Source organism: Bubalus kerabau, chromosome X (assembly GCF_029407905.1).
Source record: "Bubalus kerabau isolate K-KA32 ecotype Philippines breed swamp buffalo chromosome X, PCC_UOA_SB_1v2, whole genome shotgun sequence".
Taxonomy (NCBI): Eukaryota; Metazoa; Chordata; class Mammalia; order Artiodactyla; family Bovidae; genus Bubalus; species Bubalus kerabau.
Window position 1 is genome coordinate 125461927 of NC_073647.1, and position 16771 is coordinate 125478697.

At 38.2% G+C, this 16771-nt stretch overlaps 1 pseudogene; it reads left to right on the forward strand.

Moving 5' to 3' along the window:
• The first annotated feature begins 867 nt into the window (after positions 1–867).
• LOC129640171 (40S ribosomal protein SA-like) overlaps positions 868–16771 on the forward strand; it is a 54551-nt pseudogene continuing 38647 nt past the window's right edge.

Sequence of the window (16771 nt, forward strand, 5' to 3'; positions counted from 1 at the left end):
CAGAATCCATATCCAAATTCTTTTAAACAATTAAGGGGGAGGTAAAAAGAAAATGACACGAATTTGAGCAAGTTCTGGGAGTTGGTGATGGACAGGGAGACCTGGCATACTGCAGCCCATGGGGCCGCAAAGAGTAGGACATGATTGAACTGAACTGAAAAAGAAAAACTTCCTGAATCTTATGTTTCTTTAAAATAATCAAACTAAAATGAACTGCAAGCCAAAGAGACACATTTTGGGGTGGCAAGTAATGCCAAAAAACCTGAAAAAAATATAGCAAAACTTTGATTTAAATATAAGACTTGCATTTGTATAAGAACAAATCTAAAGAAAAGATATCTCATAAGTCTACATGTAAAACTATACAATTTAAAAACTCTTTAAGGGAATATACAGAAATGGAGGCATATACTGTTTATGAATTGGAATATTCAGTAATGTAGAGATGCCAATTATCTTTCAATTTAATTATAGATTCAACGTAATTCCAGATGGTACGGGGAGGGAAGAGGGAGGAGGGTTCAGGATGGGGAACACGTGTATACCTGTGGCGGATTCATTTTGATATATGGCAAAACCAATACAATATTGTAAAGTTAAAAAATAAAATAAAATAAAAAAAAGAAAAAAATCACTATAGAATTTTTATGAAATTTGATAAGCTGTTTCTCCATTGGTCTTGGAACAAAAAGGAACACATATAGATAAGTAATTTTTGAAATATAGTTAAGTATTGTTACTATATGGTTATTAAGCTTTTTGGACATAATGATAGAATAACAGACAAAAAGAATAGAATAGAAAACCCCAAAATAACTCATGTGCATGGCCACTTGATTCATGACAGACATAGTGAAACAGGAGGGAATGGGGGGAGAGCACAACCTTCAAAAGAATGATACCGTCATTGAGGATATGACACAAACTGATCAGAACCAATTAGGTCCAACATGTGGAAGATTTGACTTCCAGTGGACCTTGAGTCCAGGACTGTGGGTTCAAGTCCAATCACATACTTGGGTCCAAGAACTTAATGAAGCTCAGCTTCTTTATGTTTCAGCACAGAAAGAATTCAGTGAGAGGCAAAGTAATAGATAAGCAGATTAATTTAGAGAGATATACCTTCCATAGACAAAATGTGGTCTTTCTCAAAAGGCGAGAACTGCCCCAGAATATGGAGTCATTTCAGAAAGTGAGAGAGGCCCCAGAAGAAACATACTCCACAGAGTGTGGGCCATTTCAGTAGGCAAAAGGCCTTCATGGCAAATAGATGGGGAAACAATGGAAACAGTAACAGACTTTATAGTCTTGGGTTCCAAAACCACTGCAGATGGTGACTGCAGCCATGAAATTAAAAGATGCTTGTTCCCTGGAAGGAAAGCTAAGACCAACCTAGATGCATATTAAAAAGCAGAGACATTACTTTGCTGACAAACATCTGTCTAGTCAAAGCTATGGTCTTTCCAGTAGTCATGTATGGATGTGAGAGTTGGACCATAAAGAAAAGCTGAGTGCAGAAGAATTGATGCTTTTGAACTGTGGTGTTGGATAAGACTCTTGAGAGTCCCTTGGATGGCAAGGAGATCAACCCAGTCAATCCTTTTTTTTTTTTTAACTTAAAAAAATTATTTATTTAAATTGGAGGCAAATTACTTTACAATATTGTGGTGATTTTGCCATACATTGACATGGCATATGGAATCAGCCATGGGTGTACATGTGTCTCCCCATTCCAAACCCCCCTTCAACCTCCCTCCCCATCCCATCCCTCTGGGTTGTCCCAGTATACCAGCTTTGAATGTCTGTTTCATACATTGAACTTGGACTGGTCGTCTATTTCACATATGGTAATATGCAAGTTTAAATGCTATTCTCTCAAATCACCCCACCCTCACCTTCTCCCACAGAGCCCAAAGACTTCTCCCACAGTCTCCCACAGTCTTTATATCTCTGTCTCTTTTTCTGTCTCACAGGTTGGGTCATTGTTACTGTCTTTCTAAATTCCATTCATATGCATTAATATACTGTATTGGTGTTTTCCTTTCTGGCTTACTTCACTCTGTATAATAGGCTCCAGTTTCATCCACCTCATTAGAACTGACTCAAATGTGTTCTTTTTAATAGATGAGTAAACATCCGCTGGATCATGGAAAAAGGAAGAGAGTTCCAGAAAAAAAATCTATTTCTGCTTTATTGACTATGCCAAAGCCTTTGACTCTGGATCACAATAAACTGGGAAATTCTGAAAGAGATGGGAATACCAGACCACCTGACCTGCCTCTTGAGAAACCTATATGCAGATCAGGAAGCAACAATTAGAACTGAACATGGAACAACAGACTGGTTCCATATAGGAAAAGGAGTACGTCAAGGCTGTATATTGTCACCCTGCTTATTTAACATATGCAGAGTACATCATGAGAAACGCTAGGCTGGAAGAAGCACAAGCTGGAATCAAGATTGTCGGGAGAAATATCAATAACCTCAGATATGCAGATGACACCACCCTTATGGCAGAAAGTGAAGAGGAACTAAAAAGCCTCTTGATGAAAGTGAAAGAGGAGACTGAAAAAGTTGGCTTAAAGCTCAACACTCAGAAAACTAGGATCGTGGCATCTGGTCTCATCACTTCATGGGAAATAGATGGGGAAACAGTGGAAACAGTGTCAGACTTTATTTTTTTGGGCTCCAAAATCACTGCTGATGGTGACTGCAGCCATGAAATTAAAAGACGCTCACTCCTTGGAAGGAAAGTTATGACCAACCTAGATAGCATATTCAAAAGCAGAGACATCACTTTGCCAAGAAAGGTCCGTCTAGTCAAAGCTATGGTTTTTGCAGTGGTCACATATGGATGTGAAAGTTAGACTGTGAAGAAAGCTGAGCGCTGAAGAATTGATGCTTTTGAACTGTGGTGTTGGAGAAGACTCTTGAGAGTCCCTTGGACTTCAAGGAGATCCAACCAGTCCATTCTAAAGGAGATCAGTCCTGGGTGTTCTTTGGAAGGACTGATGCTAAAGCTGAAACTCCAGTACTTTGGCCACCTCATGAGAAGAGTTGACTAATTGGAAAAGACTCTGATGCTGGGAGAGATTGGGGGCAGGAGGAGAAGGGGACGACAGAGGATGAAATGGCTGGATGGCATCACCGATGCAATGGACATGAGTTTGGCTGAACTCTGGGAGTTGGTGATGGACAGGAAGGCCTGGCATGCTGCAATTCATGGGGTCACAAACAGTCAGACATGACTGAGCAACTGAACTGGACTGAATCTTCCATTGTGTATTCCATTGTGTATCCAATATGCTAGTGGAGATCAGTGGAGAAATAACTCCAGAAAAAATGAAGGGATGGAGCCAAAGCAAAAACAATACCCAGCTATGGATGTGACTGGTGATAGAAGCAAGGTCCGATGCTGTAAAGAGCAATATTGCATAGGAACCTGGAATGTCAGGTCCATGAATCAAGGCAAATTGGAAGTGGTCAAACAAGAGATGGCAAGAGTGAATGTCGACATTCTAGGAATCAGCGAACTCAAATGGACTGGAATGGGTGAATTTAACTCAGATGACCATTATATCTACTACTGCAGGCAGGAATCCCTCAGAAGAAATGGAGTAGCCATCATGGTCAACAAAAGAGTTCAAAATGCAGTACTTGGATGCAATCTCAAAAATGACAGAATGATCTCTGTTCATTTCCAAGGCAAACCATTCAATATCACAGTAATCCAAGTCTATGCCCCAACCAGTAACACTGAAGAAGCTGAAGTTGAACGGTTCTATGAAGACCTACAAGACCGTTCAGAGCTAACACCCAAAAAAGATGCCCATTGTGTATGTACCACAACTTTCTTATCCATTTGTCTGCTGATGGACATCTAGGTTGCTTCCATGTCCTGGCTATTGCAAACAGTGCTGCAATGAACATTGGAGTACACGTGTCTCTTTCAATTCTGGTTTCTTCGGTGTGTATGCCCACTAGTGGAATTGCTAGGTCTAATGGCAGTTCTATTTCCAGTTTTTTAAAGGAATCTCCACACTCCACAGTCCTCCATAGTGGCTGTACTAGTTTGCATTCCCACCAACATTGTAAGAGGGTTCCCTTTTCTCCACACCCTCTCCAGCATTTATTGCTTGTAAACTTTTTGATAGCAGCCATTCTGACCAGTGTGCGATGGTACCTCATTGTGCAAACCAGTCAAGGAAATCAACCCTGAATATTCATTGGAAGGACTGATGCTGAAGCCGAAGCTTCAAACCTTTAGCCACCTGATGCGAAGAGCCGACTCATTGGAAAAAAAACCCTTGATGCTGGGAAAGATCAAAGGCAAAAGGAGAAGAGTGTGACAGAGGATGAGATGATTAGATAGCATCACCAACTCAATGGACCTGAATCTGAGCAAACTCTGGGAGATACTGAAGGATGGGGAATTCTGACCTGTTGCAGTCCATAGGGTCACAAAGAGTCAGACAGGACTTAGCCACTGAACAACAACAACTCTGTGCCTCAGTTTTTCCATCTATCAAGCTATTCATCTAACAATATAATCTGCTTCCTAGGATTTTTGTGAGATTAAATCAGTTAACATACATAAACTTCTTAGAACAGTATCTGGATAGGGAATTTTATACAAACACTTGACATCATTAATACTAAGGAGAATATATTAGAAGAGCAGATGGCTGAGATACAAAATTCAGGTTACAGAGAAAAATTTTTGAAAGAACAGAGAGCAGTTAACTTGGACCAAAGACTAAGAAACTACATTATAAGTGTCTTTATAATGTGTTGCTCCTGAAAATAATGTTAGGAACAAAGAGAAGTCACAGAAGGTAATCTTTGCTTCAACATGAGTATATGTCATTTGTTAAAGTATATATCAGAAATTAAAACATTGAAAGAGATTAAACTCAATGATAATATGTTTTAGATATAGCATGATTAATGATTGCTGCTTCCAACCTCTCTCTTTTGTTAATAGCCTGTCCTTAAATCTTCTTGTATTGGGAATTGGGGGAGTGAGAGGATTAACACGTGATAGTTACCTGATTCTTTGGGAATTTCTGAGTTCAGTGTACAGTCAGTTATGTATGACTTTCTTCTCTTTACTTTAGCTCTTTTGACAATTTAGGCTGTTTGAAAAACATATATATATATATATATATATATATATATTTAATTTTGGATACTGTGATACCACATTTTATGTGATTAAATTCTTGGATATTGCATAGCATGCTCTAGTGGAGTTTTAAGGGTATCCTACTAGGTTAGCAAAGAGTCTCTGTTTTAAGCTCCCTGAATGGACCTCTGCTGCCCAGACTCTTCAACTTCATGTCTGGGCCCCTCAAACCATTCCATGATCAAGAAACTGCCCAGCAGGTCATATCAGAGATGCTGCTTTAAAACCAAATCTGTCATCCATTTGTCTAATCTGATTTTTCAGTTAGTTGAAGATATTGAATGACACCCAGATTCCCATGGAGAAGGCAATGGCAACCCACTCCAGTACTCTTGCCTGGAAAATCCCATGGGAGGAGCCTGGTGGGCTGCAGTCCATGGGGTCGCTAGGAGTTGGACACGACTGAGTGACTTCACATTTACTTTTCACTTTCATGCATTGGAGAAGAAAATGGCAACCCACTCCAGTGTTCTTGCCTGGAGAATCCCAGGGAGGGGGGGAGCCTCATGGGCTGCCGTCTATGGGGTAGCACAGAGTAGGACATGACTGAAGTGACTTAGCAGAGCTGAGCAGATTCCCATGCATTTCTTGTGTTTTCTTTATGGCACTTAACCAAAAGATAAGTATTTGTTTATTTATTTGTTCATTGTCAAAAGGGCATGATCTTATTCTGTTTGATTAATCACCACAAATCCAATACCAAGAAGAGATCCTAGCACAAAGAAGTATACTAAGTAGGTGACCAATTAATGGATGAGTGAATACATGAATATACATATCTCCTAAGTACAGATGATCATTTTGTGAATAATGTGTTACATGTAAAGTCCATCTGGGAATTATCAACAAAATTGAATATATACAAAAAATTGAGTGTTGGAAACACTTAATAAATACCATAAACTTAAGATATTAATATCTATATTTCATTGATATTAAAATTCATGTTGTATTGCTCATAATAGCTGAAAAAGCTCACTCCTCACTTTATTGATGCTAATTACAATATAAAACACATTTTAATAGCACCATAATGGATATAATTAATCTCTGCAATGTGGTGAATCCATTATTTAAATTACTAATTGGATTTCAATAAGCATTTAGTAGATTTTAAGTCTGTGTAATGAGTGATTGGAAGTCTTATAGAATATGACACATTAATACCAAAGAATGTAAATAGCAAAAAAAATGTCAGAAGTATAATATCTTAGGAATCTCTTAAAAAGATATTCAAAATTTAAGGACATGGAACTCATGTAAAACAAATGGAGTCTACTAATCTAACATGTACTTAAGCATTTGATTATAATAATAATTTTGTAGGAAGTATAGACTTCCAGAAACCTAAGGAAAATTGTAACTCAAGGGAGAGGGTGCAAGAGAAGGAATAATTTGCTGTGGAAATTATACTGGTGATAGAAATTCTAGACGCAGGATGGTTTATTAACTTTGGCATCAGACCTGAATTCAGATTTTGACTCTACCACTGACAATTTGGGAGACTTAGGGAAATTATAAAAACTTTCTAAACTTTTCTAAGTTAATTTTTAACTTTAAAAATTTAAATATTTAAAAAATATTTCTCTTTTTTTCCCTATATTTTTTCTTCCTCTTTTCCTTCTTTCCTGGCTTCTCTCTCTCTTACTCTATCTCTCTCTATGGGTACACACAGATGTATTTGAGAACCTTGGATTTCTTTCTTTATAAATGTAGTACATTTTTAGCAATATTATTACCATAGGCGTTTATAGCTTAATCCATATATAAGACATATTTTCCTCTCTGGGGGACATATTCTCTATGCAAAAGGCTGGTAAACATTAGAACAGATATAGTGAAAACTAAGTTTATTGTACAGAGAAATATTTTACTCATCTGCTTCCACTGATGTCTTCTGTGCCTGTTTTTGAAATAATCTAGTTCAGAAATTTTATTCATCAGATTCAATATTTCTTGATGTGTTCAACTCATAGCAACATCATTCTGACTTGATGGACATATTTCATTTTTCTCTGCCAGTCTCTTTTGTTTCCTAGATTTGAAGAGCAGATTAAGTCTATAAGTTTAGAATAAATAGTTGATCAGGATCTGTAAGGAAAATATATATGAAGATAGTTTCTCATTCTAGTTTACCATTTATTTCAATAATTGTAATCTTTTGGCTGAAAATATTATCATGAAACAAAAGGGCATTCAAATATTTGTATTTTAGATATTATATGAAAGCATATGAAATATTTGTATTTAGAGTAAATGTGAGCATGCTTATGTGATCTGCAGTGATGACAAAAAATCTAAAATTGGCCTTTTATAAGGTAGCACGACTGCATTTCTTGGAGGAGAGCATGGCAACCCACTCTAGTATTCTTGCCTGGGAAACCCCATGGACAGAGGAGCCTGGCTGGCTAGGGTCCATAGGGTTGCAAAGAGTCAGACACAACTGCAGCAACTTAGCACGCATGCACATGCTACTGTATTTGAAGGAAAAACTGAAATAATGGATGTAAATATTTTAATTTTTAAATAATGGAATGAAGTATATTGGAGTTCAGCAACAAAGACTTCCATATCCTTGACTGACAAGGCTATCATACTATCTGTTTGATATTAAGTCTTCTTTAATAATAGTCATGGTAATTCTCTTTGTATATGAGGAGAGTTTGGGTTCATCAAGTATATATTGTTTACTTTGTTATCCTAAATTTGTGGTTAATCTACTTTCATCTCTGCTCAAGTATCATCATAATTTTCAGTTTTTTAAATTTTCCATTGCTTTTTCATCATTTTCAAGGTTCAGGCTACTACCAATGATCCTCTGGGTTTGCCCACAAGCAGGAGAGTGCCAGGAAGAAAAGCAGGATGAGCACAAGCATCCAGGACTGAAGCCAAGGTAAAAAAGGTAATGGACATACCTACATATAAAGATTTTCAGTGAAGATTAAATTAGGTGGTATTTGGAAATTTCCTACAGAAAATGAACATTACAGAAGTCTTCTACACTAGTATGGTAGTAAGACATATGTCAATAAATGAAAGCTTTTTGGTAATCAACTTCCTCTAATTTGAATTTTAGACACTTAGACATCACCACATTATTTTTTAATATCTACTCAAGAAATCATTTCCCACTTTTAGACATGAATAAAGAACACTGAATTTGGAGTTAAAATAACTCTGTTTCAGAAATGGCTGCATCTCAAAACAGGCCTGTGATGTAAATTTAAGACAATTAACTTCTCTTGTGGTGATCCATACAGTCAAAGGCTTTGACACAGTCAATAAAGCAGAAATAGATGTTTTTCTGGAACTCTCTTGCTTCTTCCATAATCCAGAAGATGTTGGCAATTTGATCTCTGGTTCCCCTGCCTTTTCTAAATCCAGTTTGAACATTTGGAAGTTCACGGTTCACTTACTGTTAAAGCCTGGCTTGGAGAATTTTGAGGATTACTTTACTAGCGTGTGAGATGAGTGCAATTGTTCAGTAGTTTGAGCATTCTTGGGCATTGCCTTTCTTTGTGATTGGAATGAAAAATGACCTTTTCCAGTCCTGTGGCCACTGCTGAGTTTTCCAAATTTGCTGGCATATTGAGTGCACCATTTTTTAGAATTTGAAATAGCTCAACTGAAATTCTATCACCTCCTTAGCTTTGTTCATAGTGATGCTTCCTAAGGCCCACTTGACTTCACATTCCAGGATGTCTGGCTCTAGGTCAGTGATCACACCATCGTGATCATCTGGATCATGAAGATCTTTTTTTGTGTAGTTCTTCTGTGTATTCTTGCCACCTCTTCTTAATATCTTCTGCTTCTGTTAGGTCCATACCATTTCTGTCCTTTATTGAACCCATCTTTGCATGAAATGTTCCCTTAGTATCTCTGATTTTCTTGAAGAGATCTCTAGTCTTTCCCATTCTATTGTTTCCTTCTATTTCTTTGCACTGATCACTGAGGAAGGCTTTCTTATCTCTTCTTGGTATTCTTTGGAACTCTGCATCCAAATGGGTATATCTTTCCTTTTCTCCTTTGCTTTTCACTTCTCTTCTTTTCACAGCTATTTGTAAGGCCTCCTCAGACAGCCATTTTGCTTTTTTGCATTTCTTATTCTTGGGGATGGCCTTGATCCCTGTCTCCTGTACAATGTCATGAACCTCCATCCATAGTTCATCAGGCACTCTGTCTATCAGATGTAATCCCTTGAATCTATTTCTCACTTCCACTGTATAATCATAAGGGATTTGACTTAGGTCATGCCTGAATGGTCTAGTAGTTTTCCCTACTTTTTTCAATTTAAGTCTGAATTTGGCAATAAGGAGTTCATGATCTGAGCCACAGACCACTATTGTTTTTTTTTTTTTTTTTGTTTGTTTGTTTGTTTGTTTTTGCTGACTTTATAGAGCTTCTCCATCTTTGGCTGCAAAGAATATAATCAAACTGATATTGGTATTGACCATCTGGTGATGTCCATGTGTAGAGTCTTCTCCTGTGTTGCTGGAAGAGGGAGTTTGCTATGACCAGCATGTTCTATTGGCAAAACTCTGTTAGGCTTTGACCTGCTTCATTGTGTACTCCAAGGCCAAATTTGCCTGTTCCTCCTGGTGTTTCTTGACTTCCTACTTTTGCATTCCAGTCCCCTGTAATGAAAAGGACATCTTTTTGGGGTGTTAGTTCTAGAAAGTCTTGGAGGTCTTCATTGAACTGTTCAACTTCAGCTTCTTCAGCATTATTCTTTGGGGCATAGACTTGGATTATTGTGATATTAAATGATATTAAATGGTTTGCCTTGGAAACGAACAGAGATCATTCTGTCGTTTTTGAGATTGCATCAAAGTACTGAATTTTGGACTCTTTTGTTGACTATGATGGCTACTCCATTTCTTCTAAGGGATTCTTGCCCACAGTAGTAGATATAATGGTGATCTGAGTTAAATTCACCCATTCCAGTCCATTTTAGTTTGCTGATTCCTAAAATGTCAATGTTCACTCTTGCCATCTCCTGTTTGACCACTTCCAATTTGCCTTGATTCATGGACCTAACATTCCAGGTTCTTATGCAGTATTGCTCTTTACAGTATTGGACTTTGCTTCTATCACCAGTCACATCCACAACTGGGTGTTGTTTTTGCTTTGGCTCCATCCCTTCATTCTTTCTGGAGTTAATTCCCCACTGATCTCCAGTAGCATACTGGGCACCTACTGACCTGGGGAGTTCATCTTTCAGTGTCCTATCTTTTTGCCTTTTCATATACCAGACCACCTGACCTGCCTCTTGAGAAATCTGTATGAAGGTCAGGAAGCAAGAGTTAGAACTGTCATGGAACAACAGACTGGTTCCAAAGGAAAAGGAGTACGTTAAGGCTGTATATTGTCACCCTGCTTATTTAACTTATACAGAGTACATCATGAAAAATGCTGGGTTGGATGAAGCCCAAGCTGGAATCAAGATTGCTGGGAGAAATAGCAATAACCTCAGATATGCAGATGACACCACCCTTATGACAGAAAGTGAAAAAGAACTAAAGAGCCTCTTGATGAAAGTGGAAGAGGAGAGTTAAAAAGTTGGCTTAAAGCTCAACATTCAGAAAATGAAGATTATGGCATCTGGTCCCATCACTTCATGGGAAATAGATGGGGAAACAGTGGAAACAGTGACAGACTTTAATTTTGCGGGGCTCCAGAATCATTGCAGATGGTGACAGCAGCCATGAAATTAAAAAGACACTTACTCCTTGGAAGGAAAGTTATGACCAACCTAGATAGCATATTGAAAAGCAGAAACATTACTTTGCCAACAAAAGTCCATCTAGTCAAGGCTATGGTTTTTCCAGTGGTCGTGTATGGATGTGAGAGTTGGACTGTGAAGAAAGCTGAGCACTGAAGAATTGACACTTTAACTGTGGTGTTGGAGAAGACTCTTGACAGTCCTTTGGACTGCAAGAAGATCCAACCAGTCCATCATAAAGGAAATCAGTCCTGAATATCCATTGGAAGGACTGATCCTGAAGCTGAAACTCCAGTATTTTGGCCACCTGATACAAAGAACTGACTCACTGGAATAGACCCTGATGCTGGAAAGGATTGAAGGTAGGAGGAGAAGGGGATGACAGAGGATGAGATGGTTGGATGGCATCACCGACTCAATGGACATGAATTTGAGTAAACTCCGGGAGTTGGTGATGGACAGGGAGGCCTGGCTGCAGGGGTCGCAAAGAGTCAGGCGTGACTGAGAGACTGAACTGACCTGAGTTAACTTCTCTAAATCATTCTCATTTATAGTATCAGAATAATAGTTTACAATTGTAATGAAATGAACTGAGATCATGAGTAATGAATATAAATACAATTTACAAGATGTAAGACATCTCAAGTTATAATTTAATTACACAAATATTGAACTCATCCAGGATATTTACATAGCCTTCTTCAGAGAATGTTATGGGAGTTTCCAAAGAAGATTTATTCAAGTAACCTCCCTTCCTACTCCATCTCCTATCCCATATGTTTTGTTGTTGTTTAGTCTGCTAAGTTCTGCCCAACTCTTTGCAACCCCATAGACTGCAATAATCCAGGCTCACTGTCCTCCACTATTCTTCCAGAGTTTGCTTAGTTCATGTCAATTGAGTTGGAGATGGTACCCAACCATCTCATCCTCGGCTGCCCTCTTCTCCTTTCAATTCAGTTCAATTCAGTTCAGTCGCTCAGCCATGTCCAACTCTTTGTGACCCCATGAATTGCAGCATGCAAGGCCTTCCTGTCCATCACCAACTCCTGGAGTTCACCCATGCTCATGTCCATCAAGTTGGTGATACCATCCAGCCATCTCATCCTCTGTTGTCCCCTTCTCCTCCTGCCCCCAATCCCTCCCAGCATCAGAGTCTTTTCCAATGACTCAACTGTTCTCATGAGGTGGCCAAAGTACTGGAGTTTCAGCTTTAGCATCAGTCCTTCCAATGAACACCCAGGACTGATTTCCTTTAGAATGGACTGGTTGGATCTCCTTGCAGTCCAAAAGACTTTCAAGAGTCTTCTCCAACACTACAGTTCAAAAGCATCAATTCTTCAGTGCTCAGCTTTCTTCACAGTCCAACTCTCCCATCCATACATGACCACTGGAAAAACCTTGACTACATGGACCTTTGTTGGCAAAAGAATGTCTCTGCTTTTGAATATGCTACCTAGGTTGGTCATAACTTTCCTTCCAAGGAGTAAGCGTCTTTTAATTTCATGGCTGCAATCACCATCTGCAGTGATTTTGGAGCCCCAAAAAACAAAGTCTGACACTGTTTCCCCATCTATTTCCTATGAAGTGATGGGACCGGATACCATGATCTTCATTTTCTGAATGTTGAGCTTTAAACCAACTTTTTCACTCTCCTCTTTCACTTTCTTCAAGAGGCTTTTTAGTTCCTCTTCACTTTCTGCCATAAAGGTGGTGTCATCTGCATATCTGAGGTTATTGATATTTCTCCTGGCAATCTTGATTCCAGCTTGTGCTTCTTCCAGCCCAGCTTTTCTCATGATGTACTCTGCATATAAGTTAAATAAGCAGGGTGACAATATACAGCCTTGACGAACTCCTTTTCCTATTTGGAACCAGTCTGTTGTTCCATGTCCAGTTCTAACTGTTGCTTCCTGACCTGCATATAGGTTTCTCAAGAGGCAGGTCAGGTGGTCTGGCATTCCCCTCTCTTTCAGAATTTTCCACAGTTTATTGTGATCCACACAGTCAAAGGCTTTGGCATAGTCAATAAAGCGGAATCAGATGTTTTTCTGGAACTCTCTTGCTTTTTCCATGATCCAGAGGATGTTGGCAATTTGATCTCTGGTTCCTCTGCCTTTTCTAAAACCAGCTTGAACATCAGGAAGTTCATGGTTCCCATATTGCTGAAGCCTGGCTTGGAGAATTTTGAGCATTACTTAACTAGCGTGTGAGATGAGTGCAATTGGACGGTAGTTTGAGCATTCTTTGGCATTGCCTTTCTTTGGGATTTGAAGGAAAACTGACCTTTTCCAGTCCTGTGGCCACTGCTGGGTTTTCCAAATTTTCTGGCATACTGAGTGCAGCACTTTCACAGCATCATCTTTCAGGATTTGAAATAGCTCAACTGGAGTTTCATCACCTCCACTAGCTTTGTTGGTAGTGATGCTTCCTAAGGCCCACTTGACTTCACATTCCAGGATGTTTGGCCCTAGGTGCATGGTCACACCATATTCTCCTTTAGCCAGATATTTTTCTTTTCTTTTTTTTGGCAAGGAGAGGGACAAAAACAGCCTCAAGGAGCTTCAGTGCTTTAAAACAAGCATTAATTTCTTTAGAATACTATCACACCAGTTAGAGTCACACTTAGTTGTATTTTAAAGCAGCTATTTAGTTCACTTATTCTGTGTAGGATAAGCCACAGGAAGAATTTCAAAACTAAACTTGAGGTCTGGTTATCCTTTCTAGTGTTGGGGCAAATTATCATCAGTATAGGTGAGAAGGTTATCTTTTTTTTTTTTTTTAATCACTCTGATCATATTAGCTGTGTTTTGAAGTATTCCTGTGAGGCTAGACTATTTCTGGAACCATAGTGAAAATTCATGGACTCAGGCTTCAAATGTAAACTTACCCTAGGGAGATTTGACTAGTTGGTTGAAACTTAATAGTAATGAGATTAAATTATCTGTTATGGAACAATGGAATATGTTCTGTTCTATGGTCTCAGGCTACATTGGAAATTTAGCTAATCATCTCAGCATGGTAAGCCAGACTGAACTGGATGAATCAGCAGAAATAAATCTCCATGACTACAAAAATTATATGCCCTACTTGTCTAAATTAGTATCATTATGTTTTGATTTTGAGAAAAGCAAATGGTTTTTGTTTGATAAACTGATAAACTTCAAGCTGACCAAATTTCCCAAACTTCCTCTGATATCTGGTCAGTTATTTCTAAGTTCTAAATATACCTCTAAGTCAGAGTCATGTCTGTAATAATAATAATAAAAAAGCAGAATAACACTTGATTAATAAGATCCCCATGTTTGGAAATGATTGATTCTAGGATGTACCTCATATGAGATTGAGAGATATTTATGATCAAGATTTTCAAATCCCACTAGCATCCCTAGCATATGCCAGGCACAAAACAAACATTTCTTCAGTGACTGGTAACATGTCAGAAGATTTTGGTTGAGCATTCCATCAAGGATCAACTCAAAAAACCACCACAAATACCTGTTGTTCAAGCAAGTCTAAATGTATTACATTTACTGCAGCGAAGGAGAACATCTTGTCAGAGGGTTAGTGATGTCTCAAAATGGGGGAAATTAGGAAAATATAACTTACAGGGTTTTATGGCTTGGGATGGATGACTTTAAGGTAGGCTTTGTAATGTGGAGAACTGGCTCAGAGTGGGCAGAATTTATAATATAATAGCTTTCAATTGATAGGTACAGTGAAGCAAGGGCTTGAAATACTCTTGATAAGTAAGCTTAGTCTTGATTTTAAAAAAAGGTTTTTAGTTGAGTCATAGTTTTACCTTTGAGGAGTGGGTATTTCTTGGTGCAAGAGCTAAGGTACTTTTCCTTGGTGTCAGTGCAATTTTACATAGGGCAAGAAAGTATGCCTCGTTTCAGTATTGTTTAACACAGGGGCAAGAACTAATATTGGTTTTAGTTAATTAAAAATGAAACGAAGAGTAAGTAAATCTTTACAGAACCATCTAATGACAAGAATTATCTTAATGAGATTGTTGCATCTACCTCATATCAAAGAAATTACTCTCCTCAGTTGTATTATTCTTAGCTAATTCTTTCTATGTCTACTCTATGCCTTTTTGAATGTAACTGAATGGACTGAGAGAGCAATTACTCCTTTTCTGAGGTAGTCAATACTCTATATCAATTTCAATTCACTACTTTTGGTACTCAAGAGCTTTTGTATGTGTATATCTGCCTAACTTATTTTTCCATACTCCATATCAGAGGCTGAAAGCAGTAAAAGAAGACTGAATGTTTTCATCTTTCTGTTAATTGATATTTTTGGCATTTCAAATGTTGATACTGTATCATGTATAGGTTAAAAAAAACTTTCACTTTTTGAAGTTTATTATTTAAAGTTTTGATTGGGAGATCAAATTTCTTTTTGGCTACACCATCTTCCATGCAATATTATAGACTTTTGCTCCCTCTACCTTGCTTCATTAGCCCAAGATAGAAGGCATTCTATCTTGAAGTAAACTCATAGAAGTCCCTTTTATTCCATTTGCTCTGTTGCTTTGGTTTTTAAAATAGTTTTTCATTCCTTTGCTGTCATTTTATTGCGTTTTAGGAAGAAAAGGAGAAAAGGTCTATCATCTTGACTGAAAGATGTTTTGTTAATTTTACACATCAATTGGGATATTCTGTTTATTTTTAACTGATTATTAAGTAATGAAACCTCTACTATCCTAAAATATATTGTACATCTTAATGGAAAGTAATACAGAATGGTGGAAAAAAAAACCCTCTAGATTTAGAGTTAATTCAGTTCTAGTTCTAGTTTTGATGTTTCTAGCTATATGAAGTTGAACAAGTTACTTAACCATTTCAATTTCAGTACCTCATCTGTGAAACAGTCATGTTACTTTATACATGGAAAATCCCATGGATGGAGGAGCCTGGGAGGCTGCAGTCCATCGGGTCGCTAAGAGTCGGACACAACTGAGTGACTTCACTTTCCCTTTTCACTTTCATGCATTGGAGAAGAAAATGGCAACCCACTCCAGTGTTCTTGCCTGGAGAATCCCAGGGTTGGTGGAGCCTGGTGGGCTGCCATCTCTGGGCTCGCACAGAGTCGGACACGACTGAAGCGACTTAGCAGCAGCAGCAGCAGGAACCTTCCAGTGCTAATGTTCTGATTCTGTTTCATCCCAAGACAAGGCATCTTGATTAGCTACATTTGAGTACAGAACAATTTGATGATTTTAGTATAAATTTTAGGAACCTGTCTGTGAAATTTGCTCAGTCGTGTCTGACTCTTTGCAACGCCATAAACTATATAGTCCATGGAATTCTCTAGGCCAGAATACTGGAGTGGGTAGTCTTTCCCTTTTCCAGGGGATCTTCTCAACCCAGGGATCAAACCCAGGTCTCCCATATTGCAGGTGGATTCTTTACCAGCTGAGCCACAAGGGAAGCCCAATTTTAGGAACATTAAATCTCAAATCCAAACTTTTGAGTTGTAAGTTATAGGTCTACATGCTTTAAAATCTTTTAATGCTTTTATGGATATAGGTAGATATAGATATAGAACAACCAGATGATGAGAATTCAATTCTGACACTGACTAACTGGTGTTAGTATCAAACTCCATAGGTAAGGGCTCAGTCCCACAAGACTGCCCTCACTTAAGATTCCAGTCACAAGTATCCAAGTTATCCACTCTTGTCCAACTTGGCTCCTAAAGCTGGGGTTTTTTCACAACTCCCCTCAAGTTTGAAAATTTGGTAGAATGTTTCACATAACTCAAGAAAAATTATACTTACCATTATAGTTTGTTATAAAGGATACAAATAACAGTCAGATGAGAGGTACATTGGGCAAGGCTAGGAAGAGTCCTGAGTA